This window comes from Hyla sarda, chromosome 2, assembly GCF_029499605.1.
Source record: "Hyla sarda isolate aHylSar1 chromosome 2, aHylSar1.hap1, whole genome shotgun sequence".
NCBI lineage: Eukaryota > Metazoa > Chordata > Amphibia > Anura > Hylidae > Hyla > Hyla sarda.
The window spans coordinates 505,155,514-505,170,754 of NC_079190.1; the positions used below are offsets into that span (position 1 = coordinate 505,155,514).

The following is a 15,241-nucleotide window of genomic DNA, read 5'->3' on the forward strand; positions in this document are numbered from 1 at the left end:
ATAGGAACTGGAGAACATCCTCATAGCAAACATATGCTTTTCTGGACAGTTCCTAAAACGGACAGCAGAGGTCAGCAGAGAGCACTGTGGTCAGGACATCACAGGAAATGCATTTTTTTTGGGGGGGGGTTTCTCTTTAGTATACAGCCCCTAAAAAGTACTGGAAGGATTAAGATTTTTTAATAGAAGTGATTTACAAATCTGTTAAACTTTCTGGCACCAGTTGATTTAAAAAAAATAAAAGTTTTCCACGGTAGTACCCCTTTAACCCCTTAAGGACGCAGGACGTAAATGTACGTCCTGGTGAGGTGGTACTTAACGCACCAGGACGTACATTTACGTCCTAAGCATAACCGCGGGCATCGGAGCGATGCCCGTGTCATGCGCGGCTGATCCCGGCTGCTGATCGCAGCCAGGGACCCGCCGGCAATGGCCGACGCCCGCGATCTCGCGGGCGTCCGCCATTAACCCCTCAGGTGCCGGGATCAATACAGATCCCGGCATCTGTGGCGGTTCGCGATTTAAATGAACGATCGGATCGCCCGCAGCGCTGCTGCGGGGATCCGATCATTCATAACGCCGCACGGAGGTCCCCCTCTCCTTCCTCCGTGCGGCTCCCGGCGTCTCCTGCTCTGGTCTGTGATCGAGCAGACCAGAACAGAAGATGACCGATAATACTGATCTGTTCTATGTCCTATACATAGAACAGATCAGTATTAGCAATCATGGTATTGCTATGAATAGTCCCCTATGGGGACTATTCAAGTGTAAAAAAAAATGTAAAAAAATGTAAAAGTAAAAGTAAAAAAAAAGTGAAAAATCCCCTCCCCCAATAAAAAAGTAAAACGTCCGTTTTTTCCTATTTTACCCCCAAAAAGCGTAAAAAACATTTTTTATAGACATATTTGGTATCGCCGCGTGCGTAAATGTCCGAACTATTAAAATAAAATGTTAATGATCCTGTACGGTGAACGGCGTGAACGAAAATAAATAAAAAAAGTCCAAAATTCCTACTTTTTTAATACATTTTATTAAAAAAAAAATTATAAAAAATTTATTAAAAGTTTTTTATATGCAAATGTGGTATCAAAAAAAAGTACAGATCATGGCGCAAAAAATGAGCCCCCATACCGCCGCTTATACGGAAAAATAAAAAAGTTAGAGGTCATCAAAATAAAGGGATTATAAACGTACTAATTTGGTTAAAAAGTTTGTGATTTTTTTTAAGCGCAACAATAATATAAAAGTATATAATAATGGGTATCATTTTAATCGTATTGACCCTCAGAATAAAGAACACACGTCACTTTTACCATAAATTGTACGGCGTGAAAACAAAACCTTCCAAAATTAGCAAAATTGCGTTTTTCGTTTTAATTTCCCCACAAAAAAAGTGTTTTTTGGTTGCGCCATACATTTTATGATATAATGAGTGATGTCATTACAAAGGACAACTGGTCGCGCAAAAAACAAGCCCTCATACTAGTCTGTGGATGAAAATATAAAAGAGTTATGATTTTTAGAAGGCGAGGAGGAAAAAATGAAAACGTAAAAATTAAATTGTCTGAGTCCTTAAGGCCAAAATGGGCTGAGTCCTTAAGGGGTTAAAGGGGTACTTCGGTGCTACGACATCTTATCCCCTATCCAAAGGATAGGGGATAAGATGCCTGATCGCGGGGGTCCCGCCTCTGGGGACCCCTGTGATCTTGCACGCAGCAGCCCGTTACAATCAGTCCCCGGAGCATGTTCGCTCCGGGTCTGATGACTGGCGATCACGGTTCCGGAGCATTGTGATGTCACGCTTTACCCCCTCAATGCAAGCCTATGGGAGGGGGCGTGACAGCACAGCTGTCACGCCCCCTCCCATAGGCTTGCATTGAGGGGGTGGTGCATCCCGTGATCGCCAATCATCAGACCCGGAGCGAACATGCCCCGGGGACTGATTGTAACAGGGTGCTGCGTTTTAGCGGTGGGACCCCCGCGATCAGGCATCTTATCTCCTATCCTTTGGATAGGGGATAAGATGTCTTAGTGCCGGAGTACCCCTTTAATGGGGATCTAGGACACTGGCCCCGGATCCCAAGGCAAGAAAATGCCGCTTTCATCCGTAGGGGGCCTACACTGAGAGGAGACGTGACCTCCGCCCCCGCTGCGCAGTGCAGGCGCCGATAACGTCACTTATCAGCTCGTACATGGTGGAGACGGAAGAAGGCTGCAGCCCGTGGAGAAGATCGCTGCGTGGGACAAGGTGAGGATAGCATAAGGATCCTTTTTCTTCATTTTAGGGGAGGATGGGGTTGGGGGGAAGGGGTCGTTGCGGCTGGCTACCTACCTGGAGGTCATTTTGCAGGGCTCTGGCAGTGCTCCTCCTTGCACAAAGGCGGAGGTAGCGGTCCTGCTGCTGGGTTGTTGCCCTCCTCCGGCCTCCTCCATGTCTCCTGGTAGCGCCTCCATGTTCTGGACGCTGACAGACACAGCAAACCTTCTTATTGATCATTGTTATCGGTGCTCTATTGCTTCAGCCTGCCATGGCTGACTGGAGCCTTGGAGCACCGATCAGACAGCGAGGAGGCAGGTAAGGCCCATCAGCCCAATTAGCCCTTTAAACTACCCGGGATTAGTTTTCTCCCATTTTAGACGCTGCAATCAACTTTGTTCGCAGTGTCTGAAGGGTTAATGCCGGACATCAGCCGGATCGGCGATTTCCTGCATTAGCCGCGGGTGCTAGACCCACTATCAGCAACCAGTATCCTCCGGGTATGAAGCGAGCTCAGATTCTGAGCAAGCCTCATACGGCGGGAGTCTGCAATGGACATAAAATATACGTCCATTGTCGTTAAGGGGTTAATACTACCTACCTGGTTACCTATACCTGGTACTCCGGTGGAAAACTTTTTTTTTTTTTTTTTTTTTTGTTTAATCAACTGGTGCCAGAAAGTTAAACAGATTTGTAAGTTACTTCTATAAAAAAAAATCTTAATCCTTCCAGTACTTATTAGCTGCTGAATACTACATAGGAAATTCTTTTCTTTTTGGAACACAGAGCTCTATGCTGACATCATGAGCACAGTGCTCTCTGCTGACATCTCTGTCCATTTTAGGAACTGTCCAGAGTAAAAGGAAATCCCCATAGAAAACATGTGCTGCTCTGGACAGTTCCTAAAATGGACAGAGATGTCAGCAGAGAGCACTGTGCTCGTGATGTCAGCAGAGAGCTCTGTGTTGCAAAAAGAAAATAATTTCCTCTGTAGTATTCAGCAGCTAATAAGTACTGGAAGGATTAAGATTTTTTTTTTTTATAGAAGTAATTTACAAATCTGAACAAATAAAGGAGCACGTACTCGCACTCACCGCTCGGCGGAGATAGTTGCGTGACGGAGTCCGGTTACGGGGAGCTGGGTCTCAGCATCAGTGCAGGTAGAATGGCGCTTTGAGGCTACGCTGGCAGTTTCGCACATGAGTGCATGCTTCTTCCTGCCGGAAGAAGCATGCACTCATGTGCGAAACTGCCGGCGTAGCCTCCGAGCGCCATTCTACCTGCGCTGAGACCCAGCTCCCCGTAACCGGACTCCGTCACGCAACTATCTCCGCCGAGCGGTGAGTGCGAGTACGTGCTCCTTTATTTCTTCTTATTGATACTTCATATTTGTGTATGTGCACCCCGCAGGAGATACAGAGTTAGGTTGCTGAGACCGCGCTATATTCCGGTACAGGTGAAGTCTGCCTCTTGTGTGCTCTCCCCTCTCCTATCTTACTGCTGTTTAATTTACAAATCTGTATAACTTTCTGGCACCAGTTGATTTAAAAAAAAAAAAAAGTTTTCCACCAGAGTACCCCTTTAATGCTATCTACCTTACCTGGCTTTCTATACCTAACTAGACCAACGAGCCGCCATACAATCTATGTAGACGTAAGTGCTTCCTGAATATCAGACCTACGTCAATCTCCTATCATTCTCTGCCGTCATCTCCGCATCGCTTCCGTACGTTGCGGACATTCACCGTAAAGTCACCTCACACTATCCTGAACCAATTAACTGAAGCTACGCTCCGAGCCAGCCAATCAGATGCATCTTGCTTCAGGCGTGATTGACAGATCCCATAGCCAATTAAATCAATCTTTTACATCCTAGGGCGCGTTCTATTGGTTGTCTGTGGACTGTGGGGCGGGATCTCAAACGGAATGATGAGTTCAATTGCTGTGACGTCACCGCTGACCTCATAATTTAGTTTTTCCCCGTTTTAAAGCGCTGCAGATGCTTATAACCGTATTGTGTGATATTTAGAGACACTAATTAAGCTTATGTTGCAAAACTACAACTCCCAGCATTTCCGGACAGCCAACGGCTGTCCGGGAATGCTGGGAGTTGTAGTTTTGCAACAGCCTGACCTAAAGTGAACGCCCCCCCCCCCCCCATGATAATTATACGTTATGGTATTTTTTTTTACTATTATGTAAGTCATCGAGAAACGGATCATACAGCGGCATCCGTTTTTAGCATCCATTAACGTACACGTAAAGCGGACGGGCAATAATGCGCTGTGAAATCAGTTGGAGAGCCTAAAAGTATATATTTTTTAAAATAGATGACGTATTTTGGCGCTGTTTTTGTTTTTCAAGGGGGGCGGTAGAACAGCGTTTGTGCAAAATAAAAAAAATAAAATAAAAAATGGCGTTTAAAGATGAGACATAAGATGTGTAGGACACCGTTCACACTACAGAATTCCTCGTAGAAATTCTGGGCGGATTCCGCTTGTAGCAGCCTCCCATTAAAGGAGTAGTCCAGTGGTGAACAACTTATCCCCTATCCTAAGGATAAGTTTGAGATCGCGGGGGTCCGACCGCTGGGGCCCCCTGCGATCTCTCTGTACGGGGCCCCGACAGCCCGCGGGAAGGGAGCGTGTCGACCTCCGCACGAAGCGGCGGCTGACACGCCCCCTCAATACAACTCTATGGCAGAGCCGAAGCGCTGCCTTCGGCAATCTCCGGCTCTGCCATAGAGATGTATTGAGGGGGCGTGACGGCCGCCGCTTCGTGCGGGGGTTGACACCCGCTATCTGGCCGGAGAGCCGGGGCCCCGTACAGAGAGATCGCAGGGGGCCCCAGCGGTCGGACCCCCCGCGATCTCAAACTTATCCCCTATCCTTAGGCTAGGGGATAAGTTTTTCACCACTGGACTACCCCATAAAGCCCTAAAGGACACAGTTAATAAAAAAATTTGCGTTTTCGTTTTTTTTTTTTTCCCTCCTCGTCCTTTGCCATTACAAAACTTTATTTTTCCACCCACAGACCCATATGAGGACTTGTGTTTTTTTTTTTTTTGCGCAAACAATTATCCTTTTTTTAAATTTATTATTATTTTTATTTTTTTTTAAATATCATTTTTATTTGGTTTTACAGAATATGAACAGCATATGACAGTCCGAACATTCCTCCGACATGCAAGAAGCAAAAGGCAAAACAACACAGAAACACAAGAAACTGTACAGGATGTGGCTGACAGTAACAAAAACCATCTCATAGCACAGATGGATCCACACTGCCCAAAACAGAACAGTCCTTCCCTCTCCCACCTCCCCCCCCCCCTCCTGCCCCCCCCCCTCCCAACCAATCCACCGATCCAAGGTAAGATCCCCAAGTACGAACGACTCTCCGGCCAGGAAGACATCGGGAATACCAATGAAGTAAATCAGAACGAAGGTAGTCCCGTTGCTCCAAAGTAAGGTAAGTACTAGGGATCGACCGATTATCGGTATGGCCGATATTATCGGCCGATAATCACGATTTTGGGCATCATCGTATCGGCAATTACCCGCCCCCCCGACCCACCGCGTCGCACCCCCCACCGTAGTGCTGGGCGGTATACCGGTATGGATTTTTGCCCATACCGCTATACCGGTCGGGCCCCTCCCCCACCCTCCGAGTCAATAAAAAATAAAAATAAACTTACCCGTAATGGGGGTGGTCCGGGCCATCCATTCTTCCTTCCTGTAGTGTCCGGCGCCATTCCGGTTGGAGGGTGAACCGGTCCGGGCTGTCCTTCTCCGGGGGTCCTCTTCTCCACTCCGGGCAGGCTCCGGCCTAGTACGCTGCATAGACGCCGCTACGCCATGACGTCAGGTGCGTCACTGCGCACGGGCGTCACTGCGCAGCGGCGTCTATGCAGCGTACTAGGCCTGAGCCTGCCCGGAGTGGAGAAAAAGACCATCGGAGAAGAAGGACAGCCCGGACCGATGCACCCTCCACCCGGAATGCCGCCGGACACTACAGGAAGGAAGGATGGATGGCCCGGACCACCCGGACAGGTAGGGGAGAGAAGCGGGTGGCGGCGCCGGCCTATGGCACCGCAAAAGCCACTCCAGTGCACTGAATTAAAGCGCCCGCTTTAAATCAATGATCTGCAGCGGTGTCGCAGGGGGATAAATAGCCGATAACTTATACCGGAATATCTGTATAAGTTATCGGCTATCGGCCCTAACCTCCACCGATTATCGGTATCGGCCCTAAAAAAACGATATCGGTCGATCCCTAGTAAGTACATCACCTCACGTATCTCCTCCGTGGATAGAAAGGACACAATAAACAGCTTCCACTTTTTAAAGAAAGATTTCGCCGATTTCTCTTTTGTGCGACTCAAATCCGTTAAATCTATAAAGAGATACCTTTTCATTTGAAGGAAAAACCTCCGATACCTCAGGGGCAGAAGGTTGAAGCCAATGGGCTAAAAGACAGCGTTTTGCGACCAAGATAAATAAGTGCAGCAGAAGAGAAATCGTCTGGTTTTCCGGAGGTACATGCAAGATTATCAGAAGGGGGTCTACCCGCACATTAACACGTAGCTTCCCACGTGGCGCCGCAAAGAGGGCAGCCCAAAACCTCTCTGAGGAGGGACATGACACCAAACCGTGAGACAGGTCGGACCTATCTTGTCCGCGTTTCGGACAGTCCTCCAAACGGTCTGGATGGGAAGGCGTCCGGGGAAAAGTGAACCCGTAAATCGCATGGTGCATAATACGGAATTGAGTATCCCTCCGCTCCGACCCCTGAGGAAGTTATACTTAGTAAATGACAAACTCTATGAATCCCTCCCGCCATCTGCGAAACATGCTGATCTCCTGGCCCGCCCGGAATTCCGGAAGAGACCACAATGGCATATGTTTACTGACCGAAAAAGATAATTTAAGTGCACCTCTCCCCTTTTTCCAAGCCTCCACCGTGTCCCTAACTATGCACAAGCTGCGGAGGTGGCTAGGTATCGCCCCAAATTTAGTATGTAACAAGGCCGATAGAGACCAGGGTCTGACTAACTGTGATTCTAAACCCGTATTAGAAAAGGAATCACTCCCCTTAATCCAGTCTATACAGTGATCCCTCAACTTACAATGGCCTCAACATACAATAGTTTCAACATACAATGGTCTTTTCTGGACCATCGTAAGTTGAAACCAGACTCAACATACAATGCTATGGACAGTCCAGATCTGTGATACATGTCAATGGCTGGAAAAACTGACCAATCAGAATGGGCATTCGCTGGTAAAAACCCCTGTATTACTGAAGTGTATGCACTGACTGGTGTCTGGTAGCGCCCCCTACAGTACAGGGAGGTATTACATGTTCTGTACTCTTTACCTGTATTACTGAAGTGCATGCACTGACTGGTGTCTGGGAGCCCCCCCTACAGTAAAGGGAGGTATTACATGTTCTGTACTCTTTACCTGTATTACTGAAGTGTATGCACTGACTGGAGTCTGGTAGCGCCCCCTACAGTACAGGGAGATATTACATGTTCTGTACTCTTTACCTATATTACTGAAGTGTATGCACTGACTGGAGTCTGGTAGCGCCCCCTACAGTACAGGGAGATATTACATGTTCTGTACTCTTTACCTATATTACTGAAGTGTATGCACTGACTGGTGTCTGGTAGCGCCCCCTACAGTACAGGGAGGTATTACATGTTCTGTACTCTTTACCTGTATTACTGAAGTGCATGCACTGACTGGTGTCTGGGAGTGCCCCCTACAGTACAGGGAGGTATTACATGTTCTGTACACTTTACCTGTATTACTGAGGTGCATGCACTGACTGGTGTCTGGGAGCGCCCCCTACAGTACAGGGAGGTATTACATGTTCTGTACACTTTACCTGTACCAGAGTTACCTGTTCCTCTGGACACCAGGTGAGGGAGACTCCATTACTTTTTTAGGACACTGTGTGTCCTGTACAGGACCCTGAAGAAGCTCCTGTCCTTTACATAGACCAGTGTTTCCCAAGCAGGGTGCCCCCAGCTGTTGCAAAACTACAACTCCCAGCATGCCCGGACAGCCTTTGGCTGTCCGGGCATGCTGGGAGTTGTAGTTTTGCAACAGCTGGAGGCTCCCTGCTTGGGAAACACTGACATAGACAGTGATTTACAGCTCCCAGCAGATCTTTATTACTTTTATATGTAAGGATTTGTTTTATCTATATTAGTTATCTACTTATTTTTTTTTTAATTCTCACTTTTTCCTATTTTTGGATGACATTTTGGTGCCTTTAGAACCAATTACCAGGTTTCCATAGAGTTCTGGTCTCAACGTACAATGGTTTCACCATACAATGGTCGTCCTGGAACCAATTAATATTGTAACTTGAGGGACCACTGTACTATGTCGAAATAAACTAGCTAAATTATAATGGGCCACATCCGGGAAATTTAACCCCCCCCTGAACTTTAGGCAACATCATCTTACGCTGGGCAATTCTCGGTCGTTTATTAGACCAGATACATTTTGGGAATGCAGTTGTTAACAGAGCTACGTCAGATTTAGGTAGCAATACTGGCAAGGTCTGCAGTGGGAAGAGCAATTTAGGAAAGCTAAGCATTTTTACAACATGACATCTTGCCAACAATGGAAGGGGTAAACCAATCCACCTACGCAGCTCCGAGATTATCTTATGTATCAGAGGAGAGAAGTTCATGGAGTACAAGGAACCCGCTGTCCTGCCTATGTTGATGCCCAGATATTTCAGAGAATGCCTAGTCAAGGAGATCGGCAAAGGCAAATGTGCAGGTCTCACATGTCTAGCCATTTGCGGGGACAGATCTAACATTACCCTCTTCTCTATGTTTATCTTGTATCTCGAAGCGACCCCAAAGTCCAACAGGAAATCCACCACTGTGCCCACATCTCTAGTCGGTTCAGCCAAAAAGAGCAGCAAGTCATCTGCAAATAACGCGTGCGAGACTACCTGGGTCCCTACACGTATGCCCCGAAACGTGGGCGAGGAAGAGGAGGAGAGCAAGGAAAGGACACGAGACAGGGGTTCAATTGCAATATTAAACAACAACGGAGACAAGGGACACCCCTGCCTCGTGGCCTTGTGTGGAGCAAAGGGGCTGGATAGAAACCCCGTCGTGGCAATGCGAGCCATTGGGGAAGCATACAAAGCTGTCACATATTCCATGAAGGCCCCCTCAAATCCCATTGCCCGTAACACCCTCCACCGCCATCCCCACCGGACGTTATCATAAGCTTTTTCAGCATCGACCGAGAGTATGGCTGGGGAGGGGTGGACATCCGGGCGCAGAGAAATCTCGTCCAGGACTGTGATGACCCTACGTAAATTAGCTGTCGCCGATCTACCTTTCACGAAACCCACCTGCAAGGGCGTGATAAGTGGTGGGAGAATTTTAGCCAACCTGTCCGCCATAATCTTCGACAACAGTTTGAGGTCTACATTTATGAGCGATATAGGCCAGTACCCATTAGGAGTCGAAAGATCCTTACCCGGTTTGGGTAGCACTTTGATATGAGCAGTGTTCATAGTTGACGCAATAGGGCCTCCCCGTAGGTAGGATCCATATAGCAGACAGCAGAGTAGGAGAGAGCTCCCCACGCAACACCTTATAAAACCCCCCAGAAAAGCCATCAGGGCCTGGGGCCTTACTCGGGTCTAACCTAGTAATTGCGTCTGACAACTCTTCCTCTGAGAGTCCCATAGGGGACTTTTATATAAAGTCAATAGATTGCATTCACTGTATAATGCTATACCTATGGCAACGCATTACAAAGTATGATCGGCGATCCACTGATCTAGCCTGGCTAAACCCAGGCTTCATCACTGGATCGGCAGCAGGAGGCAGGTAAGGGGACCCTCCTCCGCTATTTTAGCTCACGGAACCCCGCGATCACATTGCGGGGGTTCCTTGAGCTCCACTGAGCTAACCTGCAACTCACACTTTCACTTTAGATGCAGTGATCTCCATTGATCACGGCGTTTAAAGGGTTAAATGATCGTCAGAGGCGGGATCACGCTGCCAGTCTTTAGCGCTGAGTGACTGGCTACTGATAGTAGCCGACACTCAATGCTCTGAAGCGAGCGCAGCTCAAACCCGCTTAAAGATTCAGGGCGTACAGGTACGCCCTTTTTGGGGAGATTTATCAAGCCTGGTGCAATGGAAAAGTTGCCCAGTTGCCCATAGCAACCAGTCAGATCGCTTCTTTCATTTTGCAGAGGCCTTGTTAAAAATGAAAGCAGCGATCTGATTGGTTGCTATGGGCAACTGGTCAGCTTTTCCTCTGCACAGGTTTTGATAAATCTCCCCCAGGACTGAAGGGCGTATCTGTACACCTGATGTGCTGAACGGGTAAAAAGAAAAAAAAAAAAAACTTTTTGTAGGAAAACTAGTAAGTAAAAAATTGCTCTATTTTTGCGCCATGATCTGTAGTTTTTATCGGTACCACGTTTGCATATATGTGTCTTTTTTATCACTTTTTATTTCATTTTTTTTGATTAAACCAAAAAGCAGCAGTTTCGGCTTTTGGTTTTTCTTTTGTTTTACCGCCGTTCACTGTACGGAATCATTATCATTATATTTTAATAGTTCAGACCTTATATCTTCAGCGATATCAAATATGTTTATTTATTTGATTTTTTTTGACACTTTTTTTTTTTGTAAAATGGAAAATGTGGGTATTTAAATTTTATAGTGAGAGGGGCTTGTTCACATTTTGACATTTTTTATGTCCCATAGGGGGACTATTTATAGCAATCACTCAATTGCTATTACCGTTCAGTGTTAGGGGCGCATTCACACTGAGTAATTCAAGAGGAATTTACTCGAGTATTTCCTCTTGAATTCTCCGCTCCAAATTAATGCTCATCTCCTCTGCCCATTGACTTTAATGTTTTTTCCGCTGTCCTGTTCACACTGCGGAAATTCTGCTAGCGGAATTTCCGACACTAAATTCCTTTCCGCTTGAAGAAATCAATAGAAGTCAATGGTAAAATTTTGCCGGAATGAGCACGGAATTCGCAAGGAAATGGCTGTAAAAACCCTTCACTTCTTTCTCTCCCATTTCCGCGCGGAATTCTGCGCAAATTCCGCGTGAATTTTGCACGAAAAGAAAATTATTTTTTCCGCACATACATTTTTCAGTGTGAATTCCTCTTGGTTTGCTCAGTGTGAACGCATAGCACTGATCAGTACTATCTGTCATAGCACTGATCAGTACTATCTGTGATCTACTTGTATGCCAGAAGTGTATGCACCTTCCTTGGTTACAACTAGAGATGAGCGAACTTACAGTAAATTCAATTCGTCACGAACTTCTCAGCTCGGCAGTTGATGACTTTTCCTGCATAAATTAGTTCAGCTTTCCGGTGCTCCGGTGGGCTGGAAAAGGTGGATACAGTCCTAGGAAAGAGTCTCCTAGGACTGTATCCACCTTTTCCAGCCCACGGGAGCACCGGAAAGCTGAACTCATTTATGCAGGAAAAGTCATCAACCGCCGAGCCGAGAGGTTCGTGACGAATCGAATTTACTGTAAGTTCGCTCATCTCTAGTTACAACACATGACAACAGTATTTAAAGGCACAAAACAATATACAGTGGTCCCTCAACATACGATGGTAATCCGTTCCAAACGGACCATCGTTTGTTGAAACCATCGCATGTTGAGGGATCCGTGCAATGTAAAGTATAGGACAGTGGTCTACAACCTGCGGACCTCCAGATGTTGCAAAACTACAACACCCAGCATGCCCGGACAGCCGTTGGCTGTCCGGGCATGCTGGGTGTTGTAGTTTTGCAACATCTGGAGGTCCTCAGGTTGTAGACCACTGTTAGAAGAAGTTATACTCACCTGTCCCCGCCGCTGCGGACCGTCACCGCTCATCACTGCTGCCTGGGATGTCGCTTTCCATCGCTGTCGCCGCGTCCCCGGGGTGTCCCCGACGCTCCGGCAAGGCCTCTGCTTCCCCGGCATCCGCACTCTCCGTCGCCGCCATCACGTCGCTACGCTCGCCGCTCCTATTGGATGACGGGACGGCGTGCGCAGCGACGTGATGACGACGATGGAGAGCGCCGACAATGCAGGGGATCCGGAAGAGGACGCGCCGGAGCCCCGAGGACAGGTAAGTGATCGTCAGCGGACCACACGGGGCACCGTAAACGGCTATCCGGTGGCAGCTGAAGCAGTCTGCGCTGCCGGATAGCCGTTTATGCGATGGCCCCGACATACAAAAGCATCGTATGTTGATGCTGCCTTCAACATGCGATGGCCTCAGAGATCGAGGGGTCATCGTAGGTCGAGGGGTCACTGTACACACATTACATTGAATAACATAGGCACTTAGGGGGACATTTATCAAAACCCGTCCAGAGGAAAAGTTGCCCAGTTGCCCATAGCAACCAATCAGATCGCTCCTTTCATTTTTAACAAGGCCTCTGCAAAATGAAAGAAGCGATCTGATTGGTTGCTATGGGCAACTGGGCAACTTTTCCTTTGCACAGGTTTTGATAAATCTCCCCCTTAGTACTATTTATGGAACATAGGTGAAGAGGGGCCCCGGGGGTCACTGAATGGAGTCTGCCTGACAGGACAGCAATGCTACAGGGGTCCAACTCATCTACTGGGCCACCACAGACGTAAATTGCCAAAGGGCTGAAAATGAAGAAAATGATACTTATGTACAATACAATAATAGAAAAGCGTGGAAACATGGGTATCGTTTTGATAATAATAACCCGCAGAATAAAGAACACATTTCAGTTTTACCATAAATTGCACCGTAAACATTAAACCCCCCAAAAGCTGCAAAATTGCCGTATTCTCCACATAAATCATTTTTTTAGTTGCTCCGTACATTTTATGGTAAAATAAAAGAAGTCATAACAAAGTACAATTGGTTGCACAAAAAACAAGCCCTCGTATGGTTCTGTGCAGAGATGAGCGAACTTACAGTAAATTCGATTCGTCACGAACTTCTCGGCTCGGCGGTTGATGACTTTTCCTGCATAAATGAGTTCAGCTTTCCGGTGCTCCGATGGGCTGGAAAAGGTGGATACAGTCCTAGAAGACTCTTTCCTAGGAATGTACCAACCTTTTCCAGCCCACCGGAGCACCGGAAAGCTGAACTAATTTATGCAGGATAAAGTCATCAACTGCCGAGCCGAGAAGTTCGTGACGAATCGAATTTACTGTAAGTTCGCTCATCTCTAGTTCTGTGGATGGAAAATAAAAGAGTTATGGCTATTAGACGCCCAGGAGGAAAAAACGAAAAAGTAAAAAAGGGAATGGGCTGCGTCCTAAGAGCAAAATGGGTTGTGTCCTTAAAGGGGTACTCCACCCCTAGACATCTTATCCCTTATCCTGGGGACCCCCGCAATAAAACATGTGGCACCCACCTGTTTCTTGTCCGGAAGCACTGGAGGGTCTGGGTCCCGAACACGGGAACGGAAGTCCGTGATGTCACGACTCCGCCCCCGTGTGACGTCACGCCCCGTCCCTTCAATGCAAGTCTATGGGAGGGGGCGTGACAGCTGTCACGCCCCCTCCCATAGACATGAATGGAGGGGGCATGGCGTGACGTCACGTCCCAAGTCCCGGAATTTTTTTTTACAGCTGTCACGCCCCCTCCCATAGGCTTGCATTGAGGGGGCGGAGCGCGATGTCACACGGGGGAGGAGCCGTGATGTCACTATGCTCCGTCCCCGTTATCGCCAGGGCTGATTTTAACGGGGTGCGGCGTGGAAGATCACGGGGGTCCCTAGTGACGGGACCCCCGTGATCAGGCATCTTATCTCCTATCCTTTGGATAGGGCATAAGATGTCTTAACGCCGGAGTACCCCTTTAAGGGCATTCATATGGCTTCTTAGAGAATCACTGCAGCATTCTGTCACGTTGTGGATCCCAAACAATTCAAAGAACGTCTTTGTTTTATTAGTAACGAAATGGTTCAGGTCTTTTCCTTCCAAAACTAGGTTTTTACCCTCTAATCTAATCTCTCTAATTTCATTTCCTTTTTCTTTGCAGGTTTGGTTTGGGCGTAAGCAAAGTCATATGAAAATCACATCTTTGGAAAAATGAAACACCCTAATGTATGTATGTCTTATGAAGTATTTTATATAAATAAAATTAAAAAAAAATAAAAAAATTGGGCTCGTCCGGGATTTGAACCCGGGACCTCTCGCACCCTAAGCGAGAATCATACCCCTAGACCAACGAGCCGATTTGTTAAAGATTTTAACGATTCCCCTTCTGGCTCTGTGCACACTGACATATTGTATATGAGAATCGCAGCTGCGGTTTTTCCCAAGACCCCCTCATGAGGAGAGGTCCCCCAGGGGCCCCACAATCCGCTCTCCATCCCATTACCGAAACTGAAAACAAACCAGTACCCGGAGGGCCCGCCTACCAGCCAATCAGAATGAGCTACTACATAGTGGACGTCAATAACAGCCAATTAAATTCGCATATGCAAAGTAGGGGGAGGAGTTACAACAAATCAGTCCGTCCTGCGGTAATGGCTGCGGTTCCAGTGCGGTTTTTGGGAGCAGACTGCTGGCTGCATTCTTCTGTACGGGTGAGTGACGGGTTAAATCTAAACGGTTGCGTTTTGCATTGTTTTGAAAACAAAATAGTTGTTCAAAGTTTCCAATTGTTGCAATGTTTATAAACAATACGGCCGTTAACCCCTTGAGTACCTGACCAGTTGTTTTGTTTGTTTTTTCCCCCTTATATTACAATAGATCTCCCTTATGTTAACTCTATGTTCTCCAGCCTGTTCCCCAAAACTATTACAATTGGGTCAATTCTCAGTTCCCTCCACCTGTTGTAAAACTACAACTCCCAGCATGTCCTGACAGCCTTGTATCAATTCTCAGACTCCTCCACCTGTTGTAAAACTACAACTCCCAGCATGTCCTGACAGCCTTGTGTCAATTCTCAGTCCCCTCCACCCGTGGCAAAA

General features: G+C 47.2%; 1 non-coding gene across 1 annotated transcript; it reads right to left on the bottom strand.

The window, feature by feature from the left end:
• Window positions 1-14,427: 14,427 nt before the first annotated feature.
• Window positions 14,428-14,499, bottom strand: TRNAP-AGG (transfer RNA proline (anticodon AGG)). The gene has a single exon. It is a non-coding gene; the product is annotated as a tRNA-Pro (tRNA).
• Between the last annotated feature and the right edge of the window lie 742 nt (window positions 14,500-15,241).